The sequence below is a fragment of the Ovis canadensis genome, chromosome 20 (assembly GCF_042477335.2).
Source record: "Ovis canadensis isolate MfBH-ARS-UI-01 breed Bighorn chromosome 20, ARS-UI_OviCan_v2, whole genome shotgun sequence".
Taxonomy (NCBI): domain Eukaryota; kingdom Metazoa; phylum Chordata; class Mammalia; order Artiodactyla; family Bovidae; genus Ovis; species Ovis canadensis.
Genome location: NC_091264.1, coordinates 52,059,512 through 52,086,900, shown reverse-complemented (window position 1 = coordinate 52,086,900; position 27,389 = coordinate 52,059,512). Strand labels below are relative to the sequence as shown.

At 44.6% G+C, this 27,389-nt stretch overlaps 1 protein-coding gene and 1 long non-coding RNA gene across 5 annotated transcripts in view; both read left to right on the top strand.

Annotated features, from left to right (window-relative positions):
- E2F3 (E2F transcription factor 3) overlaps positions 1 to 27,389 on the top strand; it is an 83,751-nt gene that overhangs the window by 7,188 nt on the left and 49,174 nt on the right. The window lies entirely within an intron of this gene.
- Positions 16,037 to 19,424, top strand: LOC138425212 (uncharacterized). The gene is made up of 3 exons (XR_011251121.1): positions 16,037 to 16,248; positions 17,359 to 17,470; positions 18,675 to 19,424. It is a non-coding gene; the product is annotated as an uncharacterized lncRNA (long non-coding RNA).

Here is a 27,389-nt window from a genome sequence, read left to right as displayed (position 1 = left end):
GCTTAAAAATAGAATCACTTCAAGCCCTGAAGCCCAAAAGTGAAACATAATCCAGTGTGGCGGTAGTCCACTGACTAGTTAGGGGGCGGGGATATATAGCTGGTCTATAATTCACAGACCGGAAAGGTGTCGCCTGCAGGTACAGTCTCGATCAGGGCAGCTGTTGGTGAGACCTGTGGTCAACAGTGAAGCGGATTTCCCCTGGAGGACTCTATGGAGGATGGAGTCCATCTCAGGAAGTGGGGGAGCTAACCACCCTTGGTGCTCCCAGCCAGCTCATGCCTGGCTACCCAGGAGATCCTGTTGGCTCCTCCAGCCTGACTGCTGAGAAGGGCTTCTCTGAGCTCTGGAGATGATCCTGAATGTTGCAGCTCTGGACACTTGGGGTCACGGGAGGTCTACTCGGAGCCTGTAGACTTCACCCCTCCCTGGCCCTTTTTCTGTGTCTGATGCTTTAAGGCTCCAGAAATAGAACCCAAGCAGCCGCCCTGTGGCCCCATCCCTTCTGAGCCTTTCTGGGTTTGGCGGCCCTTAGGAGAGGTGAAAGCTTCTGTGTACCAAACCCATGCCCTCCACCTAAAGGGCAAAGTAAACGGCAGCCAAGTAGACGATTCAGACGATTGAGCGTGAAGCCAGTGTCTGGGTTCTTATTCTCTCAACAACTGTGTCACTGGGCAAATCCGCTTAACCTCTGCATCTTCATTTCCTCCCCTGTAAAATGGGTGCATCACTGTACCTACCTCATGGGATCGGGAAGATTAAATGAGTTCATGTTGTAAGGTGTCTAGACCAGTGCCTGGCCCATGGGAAGGATTCGGTGGATTCCTGATGGAATTGCTCTTTCTGTTTAGGGCTGTCTCTCAGGCCCTTCCTCCAGTAGTTTATTTTCAGAACCAGCCCCAGCGTTCATCCAAACCCAGTGATGCCTCTAAAAATGACGGTGATGGGGAGGAACAGTGAACTGCGAGGCGGGTTCTCCTAAACATATTCTTCAGGATTTTTGTATGTCTTTATAAATTGTGCATGGACTTGGGAGAAAGAGCAGAAAAATATACTCTCTATTATAATAGCCCTCTCAGTAGTGATAGTTTCATGACTAGAATTTTTTATTTCTGTGATGATCTGTGCTACAAAAGTTGCAAGTATTAACGTGATGTCACTTCTGTACAGTAAATGAGGGCTTGAGACAGAATGGTGGAGATCAGGATGTCCGAGGTCTCTGGGCCCTGGAAGGTTGGGGAGGTCCCCACGTCGGTGTGGGGGAGGGGCTCTGCCTCTGGGCCCCTCTCTCCCTTTCTCATCTCGGGCTGGCAGTGCCCGGTGGTTCAGTGTGTTTGCCTGTTCCTCCCACTTACCCCTCACCTCTCCCTCTGCCTGGCGTTTATAGAAGGATTCTCGAGTGACTTATCAAATTAATTACAACCTCCTCCCTACCATTTGAGGTCCTGGGAAATCTCGCCCTTCCCGTTCTTCTTCCCAGCTGGGATGTTGGCGGGCGCAGCGTTTAAGGTGCTGCTGCCCTCCTTCTTTGTTGTTCAGTCGCTTATTCATGTCCAACTCTGTGACCCCCGTGGACTGCAGCTCACCAGGAGCTTTCTCTCTAAGGCATTTATTTGCTCGCTCCTCTCGGTCCTTCCTGGTGGCCTATCAAGGACACATCCTGCACAGGGCCTCCCCTGATGTCCGGGGCCTCGGGTCCCCTCCCCTTCCTTGAGTTCCTGCTTCCTTCCTTCCTATAGCACATTTTAGTTCACCTTCCATCCCCATCAGCGGTGCCCTTGACTCGCTCTTCCTCCAAACCCACAAGCTTCAAGAAAACCAGCCTGTGGTTTGTCTTCATGTTGCCCTTGCCATGGCTTCTTCATCGTGGATGCTCAATTACTTGAGAAGAGGGCCTTTTCATCAGGCAGCCATGGTGTGCTTGGCACCCCAGTCTTCCTGTTGAGGACGCAAAAGAAGTATGAGGTGTGTGATCCACCCACTCTTTGCGTTTACAGTCTGTTTGGGGAGCCAGGCTTTAAACACAAGCTGAGTCGCAGGCAAGACTAAACAGGAGTCGGGAGGAAAACACGACTCATCTCGTCCTCGGCTGTACAGTGTCGACAGGACGTGCCCGCCGGGCCGGCAGAATGAGGAGGCCATGGCTCCCGTAGTCACCAACCTTAGAGCACGTGCGGCTGTACTTCTGGATCACCTGAGCACTTTGGAGAAATACCCCCATCTAGACATGAGATTTTGAATGTGTCCCAGGTCTTTTTAATGTGCATTCAGTTGGAACCTCTGGACTAGGTAGACAGGGAGGGCTGGGGAAGCTGATCATGGCTGGGGAGACATCTTGAAGCCAAATAGGGAGGTGGGAAGTAGGCATAAGGAGACCAGCTAGACTGGCATCCATAATGGAAATATTCAGAACTAGCACTGGATACATTGAGATGACTGGTCTAGAATAGAGATTACCTTCCTGCAAGGGCCAGGGGTATGGGAAAGTGAATAGAGATTACTTTCCTGCAAGGGCCAGGGGTATGGGAAAGTGAACGTGTTAATCCCTCAGTAGTGTCTGACTCTTTGCGACCCCACAGACCATAGCCCACTGGGCTCCACTGTCCATGGGATTCTCCAGGCAAGAATACTGGAGTGGGTAGCTATTCACTTCTTCAGGGGATCTTCCCGACCCAGGGATCAAACTCAGGGCTCCTGCATTGCAGGCAGATTCTTTACTGTCTGAGCCACCAGGGGGGAATGGGAAGGTGAGAATAAGTGGCATGGGGGTTGGTCTTGAACAGAGAAGAAATGCCCTTTCTGAAGAGTGCCAAGGGACCCCGCCCCAGGTGATGGTTGCCAGAGGGGAAAACAGGCCGCGTTTGTTGCCAGGTCTTCAAGTGTCTTAAAATGGCCAGGAATCTACCAGTTTTTAAATGTTGGCTCAATTAAAAAGGAAAATGTGCAAGCCAAACAAAATAGGTCTCTAGGCCAGATCTGGCTTTAGCGCTGCCTCTCAGCAGTCTCTGGTCTATGGGATAATAATAGCTAATGTTTATCAAGTGCCCACGCGTGGAGGGCCCTAAACTAAGTGCTCTACGCGCATTAGCACATTATCCATATAACCTGTGGAGTGGGTGTCATTATCATGCTTATTCTTCACAGAAAGGAGCAGACAGTGAGGGGTTAAGTGGCTAGCTCTGGGCTCCACTGAGGAGTGAGGCAGGTGAAATTGAACCCAAGGAGCCTGGCTCCAAGGTCTCTGCTTGTTCCTGGTCTTTATCCTGTATGGTCTCTGTTATGGTATAAATTCTATAGTACGGACCCCAGATACCTGTCAAAAAGAAGGGATCCAGTGTTTTTTTCCAAGCTGCTCGAGAATAAGAATTGCCTGCAGCGTGTGTTCCAGATGCAGGTTCCCAGGCACTTTCTTTACCCTCAGTCAGAGAAGTGCGCTGGCCTTCTGGAACATTTGGGAAACACTGTTGCAGGTGGTTGAGCACAAGCAAAGGTTCTTGCAGCTGGAATGACCTGCAGAATCAGAAGCTGCCTGCAGAATCAGAGCGCATTCCATTCATCCCAAGCCCTTCCTCACAGACCCCAGAAACCAGGGCCAGGTGTACCGGTATCCCATACCTACCCTTTTCCCAACTTCTGGATTTCTAGCTCATTGCCAAAGGCAAACCATCCAAAGAAATGTGACCCCAAACCCAAAGGAGGTAAAACAAGGACTTCCTGAAAGGCTGAGAATCTTAGAGGGGTCCAAGGGAGCACTGCTGCCTGGCACAGCACCACTGGGAACCATGGCAATTTCCTGGACAGCCTGCCCTTGAGGGATTTGCTTTGCCTGATAGTAGGAAGGCTTTCCATTCTGTTGGGTCTGGGCCTGCCTGGAACAGGTTACCACGTGGGCAAAAAGCCAGACCTCCCCCTGGAAAGAGAAGTGGGGCATACCATTTAGAACATGGGTGCTACAGTGTCGATGAATCTAGAAGCAGGACAGCGATGGGATGGTGTGAAAGGCCAGATGGAAGAGAGAAGAAGTATATGGCCTTGGCTCCCCACGTAGTTAGATTATGGGGCTGAAAGAATGGACTCAGTTTTTCCTCCATGAGGGTTTGTACCACGTGGAGGGAATGATGAGCTTGGAATGTGTTGGCTGTGAGGGATGCCAGGGGCCACCCAGCTTTCTAAGAGGCTGGGACCCAGCACTAGAAATATGGCTTTGGCACAGAGGTTAGAGGGGAAGGCTTGATGAACAACAGCCAACCAAGAACTGATCTCCCTAGCTTTAAAAAAAAAAAAAAAGTGCCACAAAAACCTTTCATTTTCACTTCTCCCTTTATAATATGAAAACGAGACAGATTCATCAGGTTGATTTGGGCGGGGGGAGGATCAATACTGTCAGGGCTCCCAGAGATGAGCCATCAGTTGTTATTTATGACGTGCCTTCCCAGGTCTGGGCCTGGCTCCTGGCTGCTTTGAGAAAGCCCACAGTTTACAGCCTCTCAAAGCAAAGAGGAGCCAGCTGGAGAGAGCTGTGCATAGAGAAAGGTCACATAATTATGTCTTGAACTAAGATGGCTTTTTTGACCATGATTTCCTAGGCTCTCTGATTTTACAGGTTAAAAAAAAAAAAAATCTTGGATTTATTTTCTTAAGCCCTAGCATATTAAAATTTAAAAATGAAAGTGTAAATTCTTTGTTATTGATTTTTAAATATGTAACTTGTGTTTAAGCCTATTTGCAATAACCCTGGAATTGACCGATTTTTGTTGGTGTGGTGGATACCCAAACTTGTGATGATTCCACTAATAATGTGGTAAAGTTTTCAATCTTTTCTATTCCTGTTTTCCTTGCCAGCATCTCAGACACTCTAATCCTGGGACTGGTCTTTAGGAGGGAGGTTTTCAACTCTGGCTACCCACAGCATTGGGGAGCAGAGGGCTTGGCGATCTGGCTCCAGAAATGGGCCCTGTCACTTACCAGCCTGTGATCCTTCACAAATTCCATCTATGAGCTGTAACTACCAAAAATAGTGCTCCTGTCTCTTTCAGTAATTGAAAGGATTCAATGAGCTGTGTTTATAGGAAGTGTACTGTGCATTCCTAGCTTAGTGTATACACCCGACCTTCCCTCTTCCATGGTAAGAGCTCTTGAGAATTGATTACATCTGAATTCTCTGTTTTTAACCATTGGAGGGAAAACAAACTACAGGACAGATACTGAGCACTGAGCTGACTGGGTTCCCAGTATTCTGGGTGCTCCAGTGACTAAGATACTCTTGCATTCAAGTTCATCAGGAGATCAGTTCAGTTCAGTCGTGTCCGACTCTTTGCAACCCCATGAACCGCAGCACGCCAGGCCTCCCTGTCCATCACCAACTCCCGGAGTCCACCCAAACCCATGTCCATTGAGTCGGTGACGTCCTCCAACCATCTGTCATCCCCTTCTCCTCCTGTCCTCAATCTTTGCCAGCATCAGGGTCTTTTCAGATTAGTCAACTCTGCATCAGGTGGCCAAAGTATTGGAGTTTCAGCTTCAAAATCAGTCCTACCAATGAACACCCAAGACCAGTCTCCTTTAGGATGGACTGGTTGGATCTCCCTACAGTCCAAGGGACCCTCAGGAGTCTTCTCCAACACCACAGTTCAAAAGCGTCAATTCTTAGGCTCTCAGCTTTCTTTATAGTCCAACTCTCACATCCATACGTGACCACTGGAAAAACCATAGCCTTGACTAGAAGGAGCTTTGTTGACAAAGTAATGTTTCTGCTTTTGAATATGCTATCTAGGTTGGTCATAACTTTCCTTCCAAGGAGCAGGCATCTTTTAATTTCATGGCTGCAGTCACCATCTGCAGTGATTTTGGAGCCCAGAAAAATAAAGTCAGCCACTGTTTCCCCATCTATTTGCCATGAAGTGATGGGACCGGATGCCATGGTCTTAGTTTTCTGAATGATGAGCTTTAAGCCAATTTTTTCACTCTCCTCTTTTCACTTTCATCAAGAGGCTCTATAGTTCTTCTTCACTTTCTGCCATAAGGGTCATGTCATCTGCATATCTGAGGTTATTGATATTTCTCCTGGCAATCTTGATTCCAGCTTGTGCTTCCTCCAGCCCAGCATTTCTCATGATGGGCTCCATATAAATTATATGCATATAACTCTGCATATAAGTTAAATAAGCAGGGTGACAATATACAGCCTTGACGTACTCCTTTTCCTATTTGGAACCAGTCTGTTGTTCCATGTTCAGTTCTAACGGTTGCTTCCTGAACTGCATACAGGTTTCTCAAGAGGCAGGTCAGGTGGTCTGGTATTCCCATCTCTTTCAGAATTTTCCACAGTTTATTGTGATCCACACAGTCAAAGGCTTTGGCATAGTCAATAAAGCAGACATAGATGTTTTTCTGGAACTCTCTTGCTTTTTCGATGATCCAGCAGATGTTGGCAGTTTGATCTAGGGGAGATGAAACAAGTTTTTCAGTAACTAAGATGCGATAAAAGATGATGAGGGACCTAAGAGTATGGATGAAGTTTCTTAGGCATCCAACCTGAGGGCGAGAACGGATAAGGATTTTGGAGGTTCAAAACTGGAGCAGCATTTTGGTACTGTTGACACTTTGGCCAGACTCCTCCTCGTGGTGGGCAGGCGGTCCCGTGCACCGTGGGGTGTTAAGCAGCATCACTGGCCTCTGCCCGCTAGATGCCTGTAGCACCTTCCAGTTACGAGAAGCAAAATATCTCTGGACATTGTCCAGTGTCCCCTGAGGGCAAAACTGGCCCGCACTTCTCCTTGGCCCCCTCCCGGGCCTGTTGATGAACCACTGAACTAGCTCTTTAACTTGGGCATGCTCCACATGGAGCCCCAGCACTGGGATCACTGTCCACCACTCAGATGATACAGAGGAAACAGGCTCTATAGCCAGCAAAGCCCTGCCTGTTTTACGACCAGGTAGGCGCTCTAGGAATGGGCCACTCGAAGCCCCTCCCTAAGCTGGAGAAGAAGGGATCAAAGTCTGCAGTTCCAAGAAGGCCAAAGAAGTTTTGCATTTATCATTGACTCAACTGGGTAATTAAGAAAAGACTTTCTGAAAAAACAGGGTTTAGGACTTGGTCATATCACTTACTTTCCAACCTGTTTCCTCACCTGTTAAATGAAGAGAATCAGGGTTCCCGTCTCTTAGGTAATTGTACAAATTGAATGCCCTCCTGTGTGTTAAGTGCTGGTTTCAGCGCTGGCCATGTGCACTCCGACCTGTATGTTGTCATCATGCGTGTCGTTATTGCTGTTGTTGCAATCATTGCTGTCAAGCTGAGCTTCCCTCTCAGGGCAGTTCAGCTATTAAAAACCATTCCCTTCCTTACTGGTGTTTCCACAAGCACTTTCCTTGAACCTCCATCTCCCACCACGGGGCAAACTGATCCATTTGACTTACTTAGCAGGTATGTTTGGGGCACCGAGTATATATGTCAGCCCCTGTTCTAAGTTCCGAGATGCAGCTATGTAGGCACAAAAATCCCCTGCCTTCATGTGACTTGGATTACGATTGATGAAAAATTTGCCACATTTTGGCAAAATAGCCACCTCCTCCCAACCTCCTACTGTTCTGTCTTTTTTCTTTTTTTAATTGGAGGATAATTACTTTACAGTATTGTGGTGGTTTTTGCCATACATCAACGTAATGTATGCAACCACAGGTGCACACGTGTGCCCCCACCCCCAGCCTGACACCCCTTCTTCCACCACTCTCCCCACCCCATCCCTCTGGGTTGTCCCAGAGCACCTGTTCCTGTGTTAGATGGATCCTGTCCTGTTTTGTTTTGTTTTACAATGTTGTTTCTTAAATCTGTGGTTCTAGATCAGTAGCAGCATTCAGCCTGTTAGAAATGCAAATTTTGGATTTATACCCTAGACCTACTGACCCAGAAATTCTGGGTGTGGCCAGCAGCTTGGGGTTTGATAGATACCCCAGCCCAAGTTGAGAGGCACGGTTTGGGGAAAGATGCCTCTCAACAAAAAGGACTAGGGGAAACCAAGGTCTGGGTTGGGCTGTGTTGCGTGCTGCCATCAGAGAGGGAGTTGCCCATATAGTGTATGCGTGAATTGTTCAGTATTGCCCGACTCTTAGCGACACCATGGACTGTAGCCCTCCAGGCTCCTCTGTCTATATAATTCTCCAGGCAAGAACGCTGGAGTGGGTTGCCATTCCCTTCTCCAGGGGACCTTCCTGACCCAGGGACCATACCTGGGTCTCCCGCATTAGAGGCAGATTCTTTACTGTCGGAGCCACCAGGGAAGGCCTGCCCCATATAGTACATTTCCAAAAACAGCAGAGCTTACGAAAGACAGTCTTAGATGTATCAAGACAGTTCAAAATGGGCAGCGTGCTTTGATCTCTTCCGGGCCTGGCCTCCCTCCTTGAAACAGGAGGATCCTGCAAGCCACAGTGCAGAACTCAGTCACAGACATTCTTAGCCATCTTTGGGTCTTCCAGCATGCTGAGAATGGGAAAACTGCTTCCTTCCCTTTTCTCCAGAGCCTTGTGAGGTGTGTGTTTGACAGTTATGCTCCTTCTTTTAATGTCTTCTCCTTTAATCGTCCTCCTATCTATCTGAAAGTGAAAGTGAAAATGAAGTCGCTCAGTCGTGTCTTGACTCTTTGCGACCCTCTGGGCTGTAGCCCACTAGGTTCCTCCGTACTCGGGGTTTTCCAGAAAAGAATACTGGAGTGGGTTGTAATTTCCTTCCTGACCCAGGGGTCGAACCCAGGTCTCCTGTACTGCAGGTATCTACCACCTGAGCCACCAGGGAATCCTGTTCTTTCCTATCTAGCACCAGTAAAAAAAACCCTCACATCATAAGCCAGCTAGATGGACCAGGCTTCCCTGAAGATGAAATGGTAGCTGTCCGTACACGTCTGGTAATTTGGGTATTTAAAGATACCGTGAGGAGTAAATGAAACGAGAGACCCTGGGCCAGTGTCCAGCCTGGAGCTGGGCACAGAGTGTCCAGCCACTTGATAAATTCCCGCCCCTGTTCCCAACTCATTATGAAAACCAATAAAGGCATTAAATAGATACCACAGTTATTCGTATGAAAAGCTTTTGACTATAGACAGTTTGAATGAGTATGAATAACCATCGTATAAATTATAACCAAAATCATGGAATCAGAAGTTTTGATCTATTAAAACTCGTATTAAATATGTATGTAATTAAATAAACTTTAGAGACTTAAAAGAAGTATATGTTACCTGATTTTTCTCTCTCTCTCTCTTTTTTTTTTTTTCATGAAAATGGATTTTTTTTTTCCTTTGTCTGAAAGACATGTAGGATCTTAGTTCCCTGACCAGGGTTTGAACATACACCGCCTGCATTGGAAGCGTGGCATCTTAACCACCGTACTGCCAGGGAAGTCCCAAAGATGGATTTTTATTTTTTTAAAGCCCTAATCAGATTAATAGAAATTCTTTTCTTCTGCACTAACCCAAACCTGGTTCTGCTTATATGGAATCTGTTAATGTAAGAGCCATATTCAGTTTACAAATGCTAATTAATTACTATTATGTTGATCATGTTAAAAGGCGTGTTTGAGATGGACTGATGGTTCCTTCTGATAGGGTTTTGTCTTGAACGTGCATGTGGAAGGCTAGAAAGCTTTACTGTGGTCCAGCTTGGCCTTCTGCAAGTGTCTCTCTGGCCATCGGTGGGCCTTTCCTCCCCCCACTTCCAGCCAAAACAGCTTCTGGTCACAGTGATGGCTTTCGGTTTGCCATTTGTGGTTGATTGTATTTTAGAGGTTGGGAAAGTAAGGTGAGCAGTACTCATTTCTTGCTTCCTGCCTCGCTTGAGAATAAGGATCAGCTTTTCTCAGTCCTTGACTTTCAACGTTTGCTCCTGTATATGGTAAGGGTGGCCAAGGTGTGGCCCTGCAGTGGCGCCCCTCTGAAGGTCTGTTATGACGCAGTGCCCACCGCCCTTTCCAAAACTAGCTCTGGGGACCAGGGTGTGGGCCTCCCCTGTGCCGTGCAGAATAAAAGAAGTATCTAGACTAGAAGGAAAAGACTAGAATCTAGTATCTAGAAGTAAAGGACTAGAGCCATGCTGGCTGCATAGTTGAGTTTCATAAATATTTTTTAGACGGATCTAAACAAGCATCATCCCATCTGACAGTAACAGGTTACCGAGTCCTGGAGTTTTGCTGTAATAGAAGAATAAAGTTACAGTGGTCAGCTTGTGGGCTGCCCCTTTCAAGTCAGCTAATCTCCAGCTCTTTGCACCTTGGAGAAGTGCACTCAATCAGACTAGACATAGACCCCAACTTGGCACGATTAAGGACTTTATTTATTTATTGCTCTTGGGACTACTTGGTGTAAATCAGAGTTCTGGAGGTTGATGAACTGGAATGCAAACTTACTAATTTACTCTGAGAAACATAACTGCCAAGTGGACAGTTGCAGAAATTGGTATTGCCTTGGGTTTGCAATCAGAAGATTATTAGCTGAGTCAGAATATAGGGGTTTGACTCATCCTGTTAGCATCTTCCCACTGTGCCGGCTCCCCTCTGGAGCTCACCTGCAGGGTCAGGAGTCCTGCCTTCTGCTGGAAGAACATAATGGACACTGTCATTTACTCAGGCGTCCAGTGGTGTCTGTAAGGATAACATTGACTTTGTTGCCTTTTTTTTTTAAGGGAGAATACTTGTTTTTAGTCCAGGTTTGTTATTTAAAGAAATCAAAGATGGTCTAAGTCACTGAAGTAAAATTTGAAATACCCTCTCCACTCCCTCCTAGTCCTGCTTCACTTTCCAGAGGTGACTACCACAACTTGGTTTGTCACTTTTATATCCACTTGCAAATATGTATCTTATATGCAGATGCAAATTGCAGCTTGCAGTTTGTACTTAACAGGTATTAGATGTATTTCCATCTTAATGTCCATTACACCTTGTATGTGAAAGTTACTCAGTCCTGTCTGACTCTGCAACACCATGGACTATACAGTCCTTGGAATTCTCCTGGCCAGAATACTAGAGTGGGTAGCTGTTTCCTCCTCCAGGGGATCTTCCCAACCCAGGGATTGAACCCAGGTCTCTCGCATTGTAGGCAGAGCCTACCAGTGAGCCACCAGGGAACTGCTGCCCATTATATGCGATATGCCAGAATGTAGTTAACTCTTCCTATTTGATTGTTTTTCCTAATTTTATAAACAGTTCTACACTGAATATCCTTGTGCGTATGTTTTTGTGCATATGTGTATTTCTGAAGGCTAGATTTTTTCTTTAAAAATTTTTAAATCCAGGTATAGTTGATTTATAATATTAGTTTCAGGTGCACAACATAGTGATTCAAATTTTTTATAGATTACACTCCATTCAAAGTTCTTATATGTAGACTTCTATACATATATTGAATTTGTAGATTGTATTGTACATATTCTATTGACTATGTAGATACGTTCATATCTATGAATACATATTCATATATTGTATTGAATATGTAGATTTCTGTACATACATTGAATTTCTGTCACAGGGCACGTATAGTAAAATGCTGGATTGTTGTTGTTTAGTCACTAAGCCATGTCCGGCTCTTTTGCAACCTCATGGACTATAGCCTGCCGGGCTCCTCTGTCCGTGAGATTTTTCTAGGGAAGAATACTGGAATGGGTTGCCATTTCCTTCTGCAGGGGATCTTCTTGACCCAGGGATTGCACTTATGTCTCCTACACTGGCAGGTGGATTCTTTACCACTGAGCTTCCTGGAAACCCAAAATGCTGGACAGATAGGGCCAAATTGTCCCCCACTAAAAGCCAAAGCAATTCTTCTTCCTCTCACCAGTATGGAGAATGCTTTTTTCTCATACTCTTTACAATGTGAGATCACGTTAGTTGTTTTGCAGTTTCGCTCATGATGATTTTGCTAGAAATGCTAGATACTATCTCCTGATTCTTGTTTTGTGTTTCCTTAATTATACGACTGTCATCACCACCACTGCTGCTATTATTACTGCTGCTGGTTAATAATATTTGTTGGATGTTTTATGTGACAGGATTGTTTTAAGCACGTTAAATGAAATTTACTAATTTAAAGTTCAACATCCCTGTGAATTTGGTATGATTATTTTTGTGATTTTACAGATGATGAGAGAGAAATTAGTCAATTTAAACATCTCTGCCCAATGCATTTCTGTGAGTTGCTTCTTTGAATCCTTTATCATTTGTGTTTATACAGCTATTTATAGTTTTCTTACTGATTTATTGGAGCTTCTCAGATACTGCACTTTCTCTGTATGTATGTGTGTGCACACGTGTGTGTACCAAATATTTTTTTGCCAGTTTGTCATTTTTCTTTTATCTATGCGATGTATTTCTCTGTACAGAAATTGTGCTCATTTGTTAATATATAAAATTATAGTCTTTACTTTTGTCAGTTTGGCGGCCCTTCCTAGTCCCCAAATTATAAACTATTCTCTGTTTTCTTCTTCTGATCTTATAATTTTATTATATTGATGCTTAACCTCTTTGGAAGGGGTTGTGTGTAGGTGTTAAAGATCTGACCCTGTATTTTTCCCAAATGGATAGCTAGTTATACTAGTGCCATTTATTGAGTGGTTCAGCCTTTACCCATGAATTTGAAATGCCACTTTTGTTGTGTGTGTGTACATGTGCAGCCTCGTGCACGGATCTGTGTTGATCAGTACCTGAACCTTCTACTCTGCTCTGCTGATATCTTTGTCTCTTTCTAAGGAAATACTATCCCTCTAAATACAGTAATTTTATGCTAATTTTGCTATAAATTGGAAAAATCCCATCCCCTTTCATCTTGTACTTGTTTTTTTTCATTAAAATTGCTTTTCATTATTGGTTTTCATTATTCATTCTTGCAATTGTACAGACTGGGGTTCTCTCTCCCCTCTCCACTGTCAGTTTGGGGCCATAAGAAAGATAACAGTTACCTACTTTATTGTGACTGAACCACCACCACAACAACCTGATTGAATAGTTTTGTACACGAGGAATGGCAGTGAGCATCTTACATATATTATTTCATCTTGTAAAGCAACCCTCCCTCATCTGTAAAGGTGGAAGGTGAGGCTCAGTGGTTAAGCTGTTTGTCCCCAGCTACACTTCCAGACGAAAGGATTTCAAACCTCTCTCTTAATTCTGATGCTCCCCACCCACCCCCAGACACGTGGAGTCTCTTCATGGGATACTTACAGGCCTTTGTCTGGGGTGGGTTATCAAGTGTTTCCGTGTTCTGCGGGGCAGCTGATGGCATTTAAGCAGTCTTTATTGTGTGAAGAAAACCTAACAAGATCTCTCCTAAGGACTCACACATTGGGGCAGCAAGAGTTGAAAGACCTGGCTTTACCAAGAGTAGTTTTTCCAATTTAGGATGAGTCAAGGTGGGGTCACAGTGTAAAATATAGAAAGTGAGAGGAGAGGAATCACTTAGCAGATGCTTCTTAGGCTGGATACTGGTTTAACTCATCCTCGGCTCTGAGAGCATCTTCGGGTCAGGGCCTGGATCATACAGAGGTGAGGTATACACAGCCCTGGATGTTAAAGGAGGGGCGTTTTGATGGAAGAGGCCACAGATAGGACTCTGGGAGCTTCTACATTTTCAGAGAAAGGGCAGCACATGTTGGAGGAACAAAGGCCTGCAGAGGTCCTAAGAGGAGGGTTTAAACAGGGACGCTTTCTCTCTTTGTCTAAATCTATCTACCTACCAGTCTATGGGGCTTCCCACGCGGCGCAGTGGTAAAGAATTCACCTGCCAATGCGGGAGACACAAGAGACACGGGTTCAATCTCTGGGTTGGAAGATCCCCTGGAGTAGGAAATGACAACCCAGTTCAGTATTCTTGCCTGGAAAATTCCCTGGACAGAGGAGCTGGCGGGCTACAGTCCACGGGCCCGCAGAGTCGGTCACAACTGAGCAAGTGAGCACCAGCCTAAGACTTCCCGTCCCACTGCTGGTTGCCTCTGGATTCAATTTCTCTCAGGTGCCTTCTGTGGCTTTTTAAGGGTGAACATCAGGAAAGTAATTTTCTTAGGAGAACTTTGAAACTGCCTCCCAAACAAGTCCAGCTGAGCTCCCACCAGGAGCTGTGGAAAAGTAATCCTATTTATTAGTAGTAGTATATTGATTTTGCGTGTAAAATGGACCCAGAGGCCTGTGACAATGAGTCCATTTGAAATTATAATTTAAAATACCTAACAGAATAGCCGGGCAGAACTACTACCCCCCGAATGTAAATTATTAGATGCTTAGTGAATTTCTCGTGTGCAGTAAATTGGCAATCAGCAGGTCAAATTTTGTTTTTTAATATCCTAAATTCTTTCATTTTTTTCCTTTTCTTCAACAGTCGCAGGTGTAAGGATAGAGGCGTAGTTATTAAATCTCAGGGACCTATATAAAAATAACAATATATAGTTGTGCTTTGTTGTTCACTCGTTTAATCAGTCCACTTTACCGTAACACACAAGGCACTTCATCAAAGAATTCTTTTGCTGCATGACTGCACTCTTAATTTTGTGAAAACTTGCAAGGTTTCCTTCCAGACTGAAAGGTAAATGTATGATTACTTTATTACCTATTTAGCACTGGCTACCCGGCTTTGACTTTAGGTCTGCAGTTATGGCTGATACATCCGTTTCAGTCCCACCTGCCCATTGGGCATATCTTTCCAGTCACCACCTAGTGTCCCGGGACTATGACCCCCAGACGGGCCGCGGGGCTGCTCTGGTGGTGACCACATGATGCGGGGAACTGACGCCCTGGCTTCACCTCTGCTGACCTGAGCTTTCCCTTGCTCCTGGGGCTGAAGTTTTAACTCTGCCCACTCTATTAGCCATTCTTCTCCATCTTTCTTTTAAAATATACTTTCACTTTTTCCTTCCCATCCACGCCCCACCCCGCCACCCCCAATACAACTGCCTCGGCATCCTGGCTTTTTCCATTCTTGACAAATGATCTGTCCACTGTAACCGTAGCTCCGTTGTGCTGATATCTGTTGAAATTAGACCTAGAATCTAAATGCGGCTTCATGGAATGATGGGTGAGAGAGACATTTTTCTCTTCGAACAGCCGGTGATCTACTGCTACTCCAAACCACCTATCTGTACCTTCCCCACTATGATAACTGGGGAGGTGGGGGGAAATGGGGAAAGGGACTTAGAATCAAAAGTTCTGTATAAGGTACTGCATTAGCTGGTTTTGCCTCCATAATAAAGCAGCGGGGTGTTGCCCACCATTGCTAACTGCTCCCTCCCCTCAAGCATATTGAATGGGACTTCACCCTCATTGCATTTCTTATCCTGTGATAGGAATCGAGAACCTTCCCTGTATTCACACCCATAGCTGCTTCTCACCCTAGTGTGGCTTTGTAACCCAAAGATGAAACATTTCCCTTGTGCTTTAGGGAATGTGCTGCCCAAATGGCGTTTTCCTTTAGAGGTTCAAAATAATAACTGGGTCCTGAAACTACTCCTGCAAAGATAGGTGTGTGACAAATATGACTGTGCTGGAGACGGGCCAGACTGCGCGGTGATTTCTTGGGAGGCTGCTTAGGAAAGAAGGATGGACCAGGGCCCAGCCAGCAAAGGGGTTTGCTGAGGGGCAGGCTTCTCGTGGCGACCTGGGGCCTGGTGGGGCTCACAGCCTGGAAGGGCCAGATCAGTTCTTTCACACCTTGGCTCATTTCTGATCTGTCAGGTGTGAGCCATCTTTATGGCCTCCTTGCGCTCAGATCCCCTGTGACTTTGTCCACTAAGCTACAGGGGTACTTGGGGGCTCAGGGTAGCCGCTCAGCTGCACCCATGCATTGGGTGCTCCACTGGAGGTGACTGGGACCCTAGCAAGGAGGGGAACCACTGAGGGCGGAGTCATTCCCATCAGTCACCACACCCTTTCCCAGCCAGACTTGATGTCGCTCACTTCTCCTCTTTTCAAGTCCTAAGGGTTAATTATGTTGTTTACTGTTTACATTTGCATTCCTGATAGTGCTCTTTCACAGTGAGTTGGCTCATTTTCTAGTCTAAGTAGATCTCAGAAGCAGGGTGTGGTTCTTCTGGCCTTTGAGATGGGCACAGTTCAAGTGCAGCAGGCCTAGAGAATGCCACAGTCATTCAGAAATCGCTGAAGATCGCCGCCTGCCCGCGGCCAGGACTTTGGTCCCTGCCGTCTAACGACTCACTGAAGTGAAATTTAAGTTCCTGCAGCGATTCTGAGAAATACTGAGAAATGCTATTTCTGGGTTGCAGGTGAGGAAACAGAATGAAGGTCAGAGACATTTAGTGACTTGTTTTCCCCCCACATTGAGGTTAAGAGGTTAGAACTTTGCAGTTACTTAGTTTTAAAATCTCTCAAGCTGTGGGGGCTCAGTAAAGTTACTTCGCTTTTCTAGACCTCAGTTTACTCATCCATAAGGTGGGACAATTCATGGCCTGCATCTCCAGGTTGGTGGATAGACAGATGAGAAGGCACATCATAGAAAGTGACCAGAAGGTTAGGTCTTCTAGACGTGGTGAGCAAGTAGGAGAGATGGGACGGAAAACAGCGCTCCACTTCCTCATATAAAGAGAATTGGAGGCGTCTTTAGATAAATAGACCTGTTGCATTTAAATATACTAGCGACCCCATGGACTGCAGCCTACCAGGCTCCTCCGTCCATAGGATTTTCCAGGCAAGAGTACTGGAGTGGGGTGCCATTGCCTTCTCCAATAAATATATTTAGAGCAATTTTGATCATCATGGATTTGGTGCAAATTTTGTTATAACTTTTTTCCCCCTTCTCTCCGTTGTTCTAAGCTACGCTGCAATGATACTTTAAAAAATTGCCGGGAGCTCAGGACTAGAGAATCAAGACACTAAAGGTTCTCCTAGGCCAGTGATTCTCAACTGGAGCAATTCTGCCCTCCTGGGGAGGGATATTTGACAATGTCTGGAGACATTTTGGGTTGCTACTGGCATCTGGTGGGCAGAGGCCAGGGATGTTAAGCACCCTGAAACGCACAGGGGCAGCCTTCCTTGCAGCACAGGATTATTGTTGTTGAGTCGCTAAGTTGTGTCTGACACTTTTATGACCCCATGGACTGTAGCCCGCCAGGCTTCTTTGTCCGGGGGATTTCCCAGGTAAGAATATTGGGGTGGGTTGCCATTTCCTTCTCCAGGATATCTTCCTGGCCCGAGGATTGAACCCATGTCTCTTGCATCTCCCATCTGGGAAGTCCATTATCAGGCCCCCAATGTCAGCAGTGCTGAGGTTGAGAGGTCGTGCTCTCAGGTAATCCTACTTCTGTTGCAGTCAGACTTTCTTCCGTTATTGCAGAATCATTCAAAGCTTTTCAAACAAGGTGTACTCATTTCCTAAGGTATAGTGTTTTCCATGTGAGCTGTCTTCTAAATCCTGAAAACCTTGGACCATGTCTCGGACTATAAGCGGAGGAGGAGACAGGAGAAGAAATTGTTCAGCTCTTCCTCGAGGTGTGTAGAGCATTCAAATCCAATCAATTTTTCTCAACAACTTTCTTTTTTGTGTGTTTCTTTCCCCCCAGGGTCATATAGCCTACATTAATGTTTTAGTTTTTGTAAGCACTAGGTAAACAGTAAGCTATTCAAATAAAATGGGTTCTTAATACATTTTAATCGCTCTTTCTTGTACAGGTAGTTTATGGCTTTTTGTTCCTGCACATGGATTTCAGGGGAATTTTAATATTTATTCTTTAACTTTTTAATTTATTTCAAATTGAATGACCATAATTGTTAGAATGAACCATCAGTTCTAATGGGAATCCTGTCTGTTAGAATAGCAGCTTATTTGAACTAGTCATGCTTTGAGCATGTGGTTTATTGAAATTAAAATAGGAAGTTTAAATTCTAAAAAGAAATCTTACTTTTAAATCCTAATTTTGATAATTTTCCATTCCAGGATATTAAGGTAGGTAGGATTGCCATATAAAATAAAAGATGCCACCAGATAAATAAGTACTTTAAGTATGTCCCATGCAATATTTAGGATATACTTATAATAAATTATTTGCTGTTTGTGTGAAACTAATTCAGCAGAGTGTTATGCATTTTTATTTGCTAAATCTGGCAACTCTGGTGATAGAACTCAAGAGTATTGGAAAATACCAGGAAATACCACTCATGTCTGGCATCTCCCTGAATAACTTCATCTTGGATGCTGTACTTTACAAAACTGTTAAATAATACGTTTCAGACAATTATTTGCCAAAAAGATGGAAATAATTTTCTGAAGGAAATTTAGAAAATTTGTTTTGTGATCCCATTCATCTGTCTTTAAGGGTAGCTTGAATAAACTAGAAGTAATCCCATCTGAAGTTCAGAAGTGCCATATATCTGACCTTAAAACTCAGCTTCAGAGATGAAACTTGGATGGGAGAGAATCCTTTCTATGGTGTGACTTCCAGGTATTACCTGGAATTTAAATGAGGACTTAATAATCTCTAAACTCTCTCTGCTTCTCGTAAAGCGGTAGAATTCCTTTTCAGTGCTGAAGGGCCCGTTACATCAAATGGAACAGGTAGATTGTAAAAGACTTTAGATTGGCTTTGGAAAATAGCACACACAAAAAAGCCAACCAAAATTCTTCTCTGAAAGACGGAATTTTTTGTGGGGCTTCCCTGGTGGTCCAGTGGTTGAGACTTCTCGCCTTCCAACACAGGGGCTGCAGATTGGATCCCTGGTTAGGCAGCTGAGAAGCTAAGGTCGATCTCACATGCCTCGTGGCCAACCAACCAAAAAACGTAAAACAGAAGTAATATTTTAACATTCAATAAAGACTTTAAAAATGGTCCACATTAAAAAAAGAATCTTAAACAATAAAAGAATTCACAGGAGTCTACTGAAAGCCTGCATGCCCAAGTGAGTCTTCTGTAACCTTCCTCTCAATTATCTACTGATACCCATATTTACCCTTTGGGAAGAAAGCAGCTGTCATGGATGCCAACATCTTTTACGTCTTTGTGGCCTGGAAATGGGTCCATCGCAGAATGTTGCTGTCTTAAGGAATTTTTTGCCTCTGGAGGAAGAGCCAGCTGTGTCAACTGTCGTCACCTAACTGCACATTCCCTTGGGTCCCATATCTTCTTCCTGTGGTCCACCCTGTTTTCAGCCACCTCCGGTGCCAGCAGAACTGGTTTTTGCTTTCTCCCGAGGAGCTCTCTAGTGCCACAGGCACTGCAGCCTACAAGTCAAGGGAGCTAACACCCCTAGAGGCAACCCTCCGCTCCCTGGGAAAGGAAGGAAGCCATCAGTTAAATGGCCCTGCCTCCCAGAGCGCTTTTAGGGGGCATTCTGTTACCCATGGCTGTGAACTGGTCCACACTCTCTTAAACAATACGTCTGCCTCCTGCCCCCTGCTGCCCATTTCTTCTCCCTGGGAGCACTTCCAAATAAACTGTTTGCACCCAAATCCCTGTCTTGGTTTTTGTTTTTGGAAATGTCTAATGTTAAGACACCTGTTGCATTAGTTGCTAGGGCCGTCATAACGAAATAACCACTGACTGGGTGGCTTCAGCAATAAAAATTTATTTTTCAGAGTTCTGGAGGCTGGCAAGTTCAGGATCAAGGTTAGGTTCAGTTCAGGCCAGCAGGGCTGGTTTTTCCTGAGGCCCAGCTCATCTTGGCTTGCAGATGGCCACCCTCTTGCTGCCTCTTCTCATGGACCCTGGGCATGTGGATCCCGGTGTCTCTCTGTGTGTCCAGGTCTCTTCATCTAATAGGGATACCAGTCATTGTGCTAGGGCTCATATTAACGGCCTCTTTTTCTCTTAGTCATCTCTTGAAAGACTCACTCTGAGGTACTAGGGGCTAGCACTTCAACCTATGAATTCTGAGGTGGATGTTCTTCAGCCCAGAACGCCTGTGAAGAAGAAAAGGTTGACGTAGAAAACGAACTGTTGGGAAAGTTAGTCACTCAGCCATGTCCGACTCCTTGGAACCCCATGGACTGTAGCCCACCAGGATCCTCTGTCCATGAGGTTCTCCAGGCAAGAATACTGGAGTGGGTAGCCATTCTCTTCTCCAGGGGATCTTCCCAACCCAAGGATCAAACCCAGGTCTCTGGAGTTGCAGGCAGATTCTTTACCGTCTGAGCCACCAGAGAAGCCAGACCCACCATAATTATTTGGTCCCAAGTTTGTGGCTGTTTCCACAAAAATTTTCCATCTTGTCTATCCTAGGACCTTGGAGAGGTAGGTCTAGGAACTTGGAGTGGAAAAAAACTACAGTAGTTGGCTATCTTGCTTTAAGTTTAGCGAGCAGCCTACATTCTGGAGCAGTCATGCCAGGCGAGGCTGCCTCTTAGCCTGAAGGAGCTTAATGTCTTAAAGAAGAAAAAGAGATTATTAGACATACATTAGCAGAAAACTGTTTGAGATAATAACTGACTATATGGTATAGTCCGTGAACTTAGTTTAGGGGAGATGGGCTCCTTCAGTGGGTTGAATTTCTTATCCCTGAAAGAATGATCAGATTATGACAGGTCATGGTTGAATTAGGTGATTTGTGGAACTCCTACCCTGAGATTCCCTGATTGAGAGATCAGTGTGGCCTGGAGCGTGTGAACTCGTGTGATAGACGAAGGGAAGAAGGGAAGGTTACGGCAGAGATGAACAGAGTCTCTTTTGGGACCTTGGAAGAGATCCTCAGCATCTTACTACTTTTTTTTTTTAAGGTCATATTTACTTTTTTAAGGTCTGTGAGAGGAAATGCTGACAGGTCGTGGTGCAGTCAGGTGAGTGGAAGGAAAGGGACCTTTTAATGTGTTTTCTCAAGGGTCCCACAGAACAAAGGAAGATGCTCTAGGTGGTGTTTTGTGGGAGGGAAGGGGGGTCTAGGGAGTAGAGCAGCTTTTTAGAGGGAAAGAAGTTCGGAAGTAAGAAAGGCCTGAGCCAAACTTCTTCCTACCTCACAGCCTTGGTACTTGCTGTTCCCTCTGCCTGGAATGGCCTCGCTCACGTCTTCCCACGTGGCCGTGGTTCCTGGTCGGGACTGACTCAGCCGACACTTCAGAAAGGGCCCTGCCACCAGCCAGTCTAAAAATGCCCCTCTCCCACCAGCCACTGTCTCCTCTTCTTGTGTTTTATTTGTGTCACACTAACCTCCCCCTGGACCTGGGCTCTTCACCTAGTGCCTAGAATGTCGCCCACCACTGACCAGGTGCCTGGTGAATATTTGCTAAATGAAAGAACTCAATTGGGCTCCAGGGCCCGGACTGTCCAGTTGACCAGCTGTCCTCACGGACTTGGCTTCCGGGTCCCGTGCACCTAGTTGCGAGTCTGTTGCAGTGGGTTAAGGATATGTTTCTTTTCAGTTGCTGGCAGTGGGTGGGAGGTTGAAGGTCACTAAGAGTTTCCTCAGCATCTTCTTTTTTTTTTTAGGTCATATTTGCTTATTCCAGTTCAAATACTTACTGAGTCCCTGTCTTGTTGCTGTGTGTTGCTGTGCTGTGCTTAGTTGCTCAATTGTGTTGGAGCCCACCAGGCTCCTCTGTTCATGGGATTCTCCAGGCAAGGATGCTAGAGTGGGTTGCCATGCCCTCCTCCAGGCTGTGCATTAAACTTACTGTTAAATAGGTCTCAGGAATCACAGAGCAAATAAGACCTCAGGGAGATCACAGGTCAGTGTATGGTCCCCCCCACCTTTTTTTTTTTTTTGAGTTTGCAGTAACTTTTTTTTTCTTTCAACAATTTTATTTGTTTTTGGCTGTGCTGGGTCTTTGTTGCCACGCAGGCTTTTCTCTAGTAGCGGAGAGCAGGGGCTACTCTTTAGTTGAGGTTCATGGGCTTCTCATCGTGGTAGTTTCTCTTGTTGCCGAGCACAGGCTCTAGGGTGCTTGAGCTTCAGTCGTGGGCTCAGTAATTGTGGTTCCTGGGCTCTAGGGCACCAGTTCAGTAATTGTGGCACACCGGCTAAGTGGCTCCGTGGCATATGGGGTCTTCCCGGGTCAGGAGTTGAACCATGTCTCCTGCACTGGCAGGTGGATTCTTTACCACTGAGCCACCAGGGAAGGCCCCAGTGTGTATGGTTCTTGATGGGTTCCCAAATAGAATTCTAGATTTTTCTTTCTTTATTTTTACTAGCCTCTAACTGAAATTTGGGGCTTCCCAGATGACTCAGTGATAAAGAATCTGCCTGACAATGCAGGAGATGCAGGTTGCCTCCCTGGGTCGGGAAGATCCCCTGGAGAAGCAAATGGCAACCCACTCCAGTAATCGTGACTGGGGAGTCCCATGGACAGAGAAGACTGGTGACCTGTGGGGTTGCAAAAGAATGACACATGACTTAGCAAGTAAACTACAGCAGCAATGACTGAAATGTTGCATTTCCTTTCATTATGAATGTAGGCAGTAAATCAGAGCAGTACTGACAGTACCTGTGGCTTCATCACCTATAGAAATCACAGATATTTTCATATCATGTTACACTTGTTGGCAGATATCTTCAAATGCTCATCACAGCTTCAAAAAGACAGTGATTTTTGGACCTGCTACTGGATATTTTTATTGAATGCTTAATGAAACACACATTACTGTATCATAAATGTCTTTTTAATATTTGAGTAGCTGTATCTATCTCAGTACAAGTGTTTCCTTTATGATCCTATGTATTTTATCTTAGGCATATAAAAACATTAGTCTGAGCAAGAGTACATGGGCTTCCCCAGAAGAAGCCCCTGGCACAAAAGAAGTTAAGAGGCTTAGTGGAATTATGTAAAACAAACCAAAAAACGGGTCATATAACTTTATCTTAAATTAGGATAGTTGGTAATTCCTATCAAAAATGGTCCCCTGCTCTGGGCTTACTGATTCTTCTTGAGTCTTCTTCCGGCCCCCAGGATCTTTTGTAATTTTGAGATGGACCTTGTGTGAAAGATTCTTTTTTTCTTGTAGTTTGATTGGAAGACATACTCACCTTGACAGGACTGTAAGAGAATATTGCAAGCTTTGATGATAGAGCAGAAAAATCTTAGGACAGCTGGTCAAAACAAGCTTGTCCTGCCTTGTGGGAGGGACAGGGCTTTCAAATGATCTTTTGGTTTAAGACCTTAATTAAAAACAGCCTAAATTCACTTGTGGCAAGAATTTATTAAAGGAAAATAACCATGAGTAAGTCTCTGTTGTGGTCTAAAGAAAGGAGTATGCCAGCAAGGGTCAGGAGGCTCGAATCCTGGTGAACTTGGTGCAGAGTACCCAAGAAACCTCGGACTGGTCACTTAACAGTTTGTGAGCCATATAATTAGGGAGTGGTTTGGTCACTAAGATCTGGGAGTCTCTGAACCCGAAGACACAATAATCTGTGACATATTTATATATAGTTTAAACTGTGATGTCAAGGTGTTAGAAGAACAGTTTACCAGTGATACCTCTCAGTTTCTCTTCTCATGCGAGAAGCCTCTTAGACCCACAAAAAGCACCTCAATGCATCAGTGGATTTTTCAGTGTTAACAAAAGTGTTCTGCTTGTTCTTTGTCTAGACAATACATAGAGCAATGCAGGTTTCTTCCAAAATGCCCTTTTATTCAGCTCAACTGTCAGACCTTGGAAGCTTCTCTTTTTGGTCTCATTTAGGATCCGAAAGGGGCCAGGTAGCTGAATGTCCTTTCCCTGCCTGGACACCCCATTCACTGCTGCAAACTTTTTAATGCCTCTGGGTATCCTTGGAATGACAGCACTGGGGACCAGACCCGCGCCATACTGAGCAGAGCGAGTGGCTTCTACCCTCCAAAATCAGCAGAGGCACATGCGCACAATCAGAGCCTGGCAGATGGAGAGGAGGTGGGGAGCCTAGAGAGTGACCAGTTCCAGGCGTACTCCATGGAGAAAGGCCCTGGAGTATGGCGCCAGAGCCAGGACAGTTGGCATCTGCCCCCAGCCCTCAGTACAGCGTCGATGTGCTAGTGGGTGTCACCGTGGATGAGTGAGGTCCCACTGGATTATTTCAGAATATTTCATGATGGTTTTAATGTGTTCTTCCCAGCAACAGCTCTTTGAAGTAGTTTACTAGTGGATCCATTTTACAGAGGAAGAACTTGAGACCTAGGTTGGTTATAACTTGCCCAAAGTCATGTAAAAAATTAATAGTGTACCCTGAATATGTGGCGACTTGAATATTGCTTGGACTTTTTGACTTGATAACAAGAGCAGACTTTTTAGCATAGTAAAAGTTTACTAAGTCTGTTTGTTAACTTAAAAAAAAAATAAAAAAGAGGGAACAATATGTGTTACTAAAATTCATTGCACTGGCTGAATACCATAACAGGCCCAGGGACAGTAGAACCGGTGGGCTGCCGTCTATGGGGTCACGCAGAGTTGGACACAACTGAAGTGACTTAGCAGCAGCAGAAGTAAGAAGAATGAGCTCCTTTTGTTATTCTAGAATAATAAAAGTGTTGTTAGTCCCTCAGTCATGTCCAGCTCTGCGACCCCATGGACTATAGCCCACAAGGCTCCTCTGTCCATGGAATTCTCCAGGCAAGAATACTAGAATACTGGAGTGGGTTGCCATTCCCTTCTCCAGGGGATCTTCCCAACCCAGGAATCGAACTCCAGTCTCAGCAATTGTTATTACAGCTCCTTCTTTCCTTGCTTTCTTGTTCCTCCCAACTTCCCCTGGGGAAAAAGAGAACTTTATCAAAACTAAGATCATACACCAAAGAAGTGCCTTTGTGAAAAAGGAATATTTGCGTTTTCTCTTAGAACATTTACAGTAGAATGGAAATTCTAGATTTTCTTCCTCTCTCTGTGCATTAGGAGCTTTCTCTCATTAGCAGCCCTTTCCCCCCTCCCTTAAACAAAAGGACCAGGCAGGAGTAGGGAAGCATGCAGGTAAAGAGATCACAGTGACTGTAATTCAAGCCCTTGAATTCCAGTAAAGTTCTAATATGGACTTATAAAATTGTAGCCATTAAGTCCATTTAGGGAGCAGGGAAATCTTTCATACCTTTTAAAGTATCAAAAATCAACATTCCCAGGTGGGACGTACTACCAAGAAAATGAAGTCTCTTGGTTGGACCTAACTGATATGGAAGGTGAAAGAAACATCAGTCATTGCCAGCTACAGGTGGACTGGTCATTTTGAATAGCATTTATCAGCCTTTGAAATGGCATCAATTTTAAAGGAACAATTCTCTCTAGGGCAAGACTGTTCTTATTCTGGCTTCTGATAGCCTTGATCTATCAGAAGGGTATAAAAATTGGCTGATGCAAATCCAGTTTGGAAAAGAAACAGCCTTCTAATCTACAGGAAACATTAGATGAGTCTCAAAATGTTGGTTCTTCAGTGTTCATATATTGCTTTACTTAGGTTGGCCAAAAGTTGGCAAAATGCATTTCATAACCCAGTTTCTGTTTTGATCCCTGGGTTGGGAAGATTCCCTGGAGAAGGAAATGGCAACGCACTTCAGTATTCTTGCCTGGAAAACCCCACGGACAGAGGAGCCTGGTGGGCTACAGTCCATGGGGTCCCAAAGAGTCGGACATGACTTAGCAACTGAACAACAGCAACACATTCTATTTAGTTGGGGAGAATGGAGAGTGATTGACTTGGTAAAGCATCTAATATCCAGAAGGGAAAGAAATTCAGCACGGAATTCTGAGTAGGCATGAACAGAAAAAAGTGAAGCCACTCAGTTGTGTAACCAACTTGCTATTGAAAGGACTTTGGAGATTCTGTACTTAGTACTTTTGCTTTACTGCTTAAGAACTGAGTCAGAGAAATCGATTGCCCAGGGTCAGACAAAGCCAGTGGGAATGCTGCTTTTTTCATTACCACTTTCCCTGCACCATCTGTATTCCCCGGCCATGCTTGGTTATAAGATTTATTTAACGACATGTGTTGACCTAGGATTATTTGTGATGGTGAATACCACAGATTTGACTGGGTAATGTGATCCTTTTTATTTGCTTTAAGTTAACTTTAGCCCTTAGCATGGTGTGTTGGAAAGGGCACTAAACTTGGATCCAGAAGACTTGAGTTCAAGTTTCAGCTTCGACCTTAGCTTCTCTTCAGCAAATCTGAGAGCCCTGTATTCTTAATCCATAAAATGGGGATAATAATACCCAATTTACCCTCCATAGTGTGAGGATTAGTTGTGAAAAGCTTTGTAAAGCATAAAGTGCTAAATAAGCATAAGGGTATTCATGTTTTCAAATTTCGCTCACCCTAATTTGCATAATCAATACAAATGCTTTTTCTCTGTTTTTTACTCTAAGTATCTTTTCCCGTTAGAATTTCTAGATGCTAGGAATGATAGCATCTCTCCTGATCTGGCCTTTGTCTCAAGCTGTATGCACTCAAAGTAGTACCTCTGGTGCAATTTGTCCGTCCCTCGATCTGTCTTAAATTTTTGTTTCATTTGATGTGAAGCAAATGTTCAAACTTATATTGTGAAAATCCTAGCTTGCTCTCCACTGGGGAAGTGGAGAACTGAGTATGGTTTGTGATAAGAGCATCACTTTAAAACAGCCCACCTAGGCAACACAGATTGGAAGGAGATCTGGTAATCGCATTCTTTTGTTCTATGAATATAACCGATCTGGGCAATTTGGGCACCAGAGTGAATTTTTAGGCATGAGTTATCTGGTTAAGTTAGCCAGATAATTGCCAGCTGTCTCCTCTGCTCTCTGTTCTGTAGACCCCAGCCTGAGCAATTGTCTTGTTTACTCATGCAAGCAAGTTGCTGGTTTCCATTTTCAGACAAAACCAAACTACATATTAGAATGATATTTTAATTGAGCTATTTTTGCCACTGATTCAAAGGTCCCCCATCTCTTGCCAAAGGAGTTGCCCAGATGCGAACCCATGAATTTAGTTGATTTGGGGGGTTCCCTTGTTGGCTCTGGGAAAGACACACACAATAAAAGAGATTTGGAAGTTGATGGTCTGAGATTTTGTGAAATATTCAAAACTTATCTCACATTCTGACCAAATATTTTTCTACTAATTTTCCTAACTAAATGGAAACTCCAGCTGTATAAATAGTGATTTTTGTTTGAAAATATTTCTTCCCTTGTTTTTAGAACCATCAGGGGAATTAAATTATAAATAAGTAGCAGCAAAGAGCTGCTTTGTCAATGTGAAAACAAATGAAAAATGGCTGAAATTTTGAACTGAATTCTAGAATGTAGACACCACCCTTCCACATGGGTTGACAAAGCAAGCTGCTCTCTCAAGAGGGAGGAAGATGCTTACTCACATGTTTCATTTTGTTTGTGTGTATGTTTATTCTTAATTTATTTGCCCATTTCTCTGTTGGATCTGATTTGAATCCTGAAGTTCTTTCCACATACTTTTAACTGATTACCAGTGTAGTAACGTGTCCATCTGAATCCCTCTTTTTTTCTTCCTATTTTTTTTCTAAAAAAAAAAAAAAGAA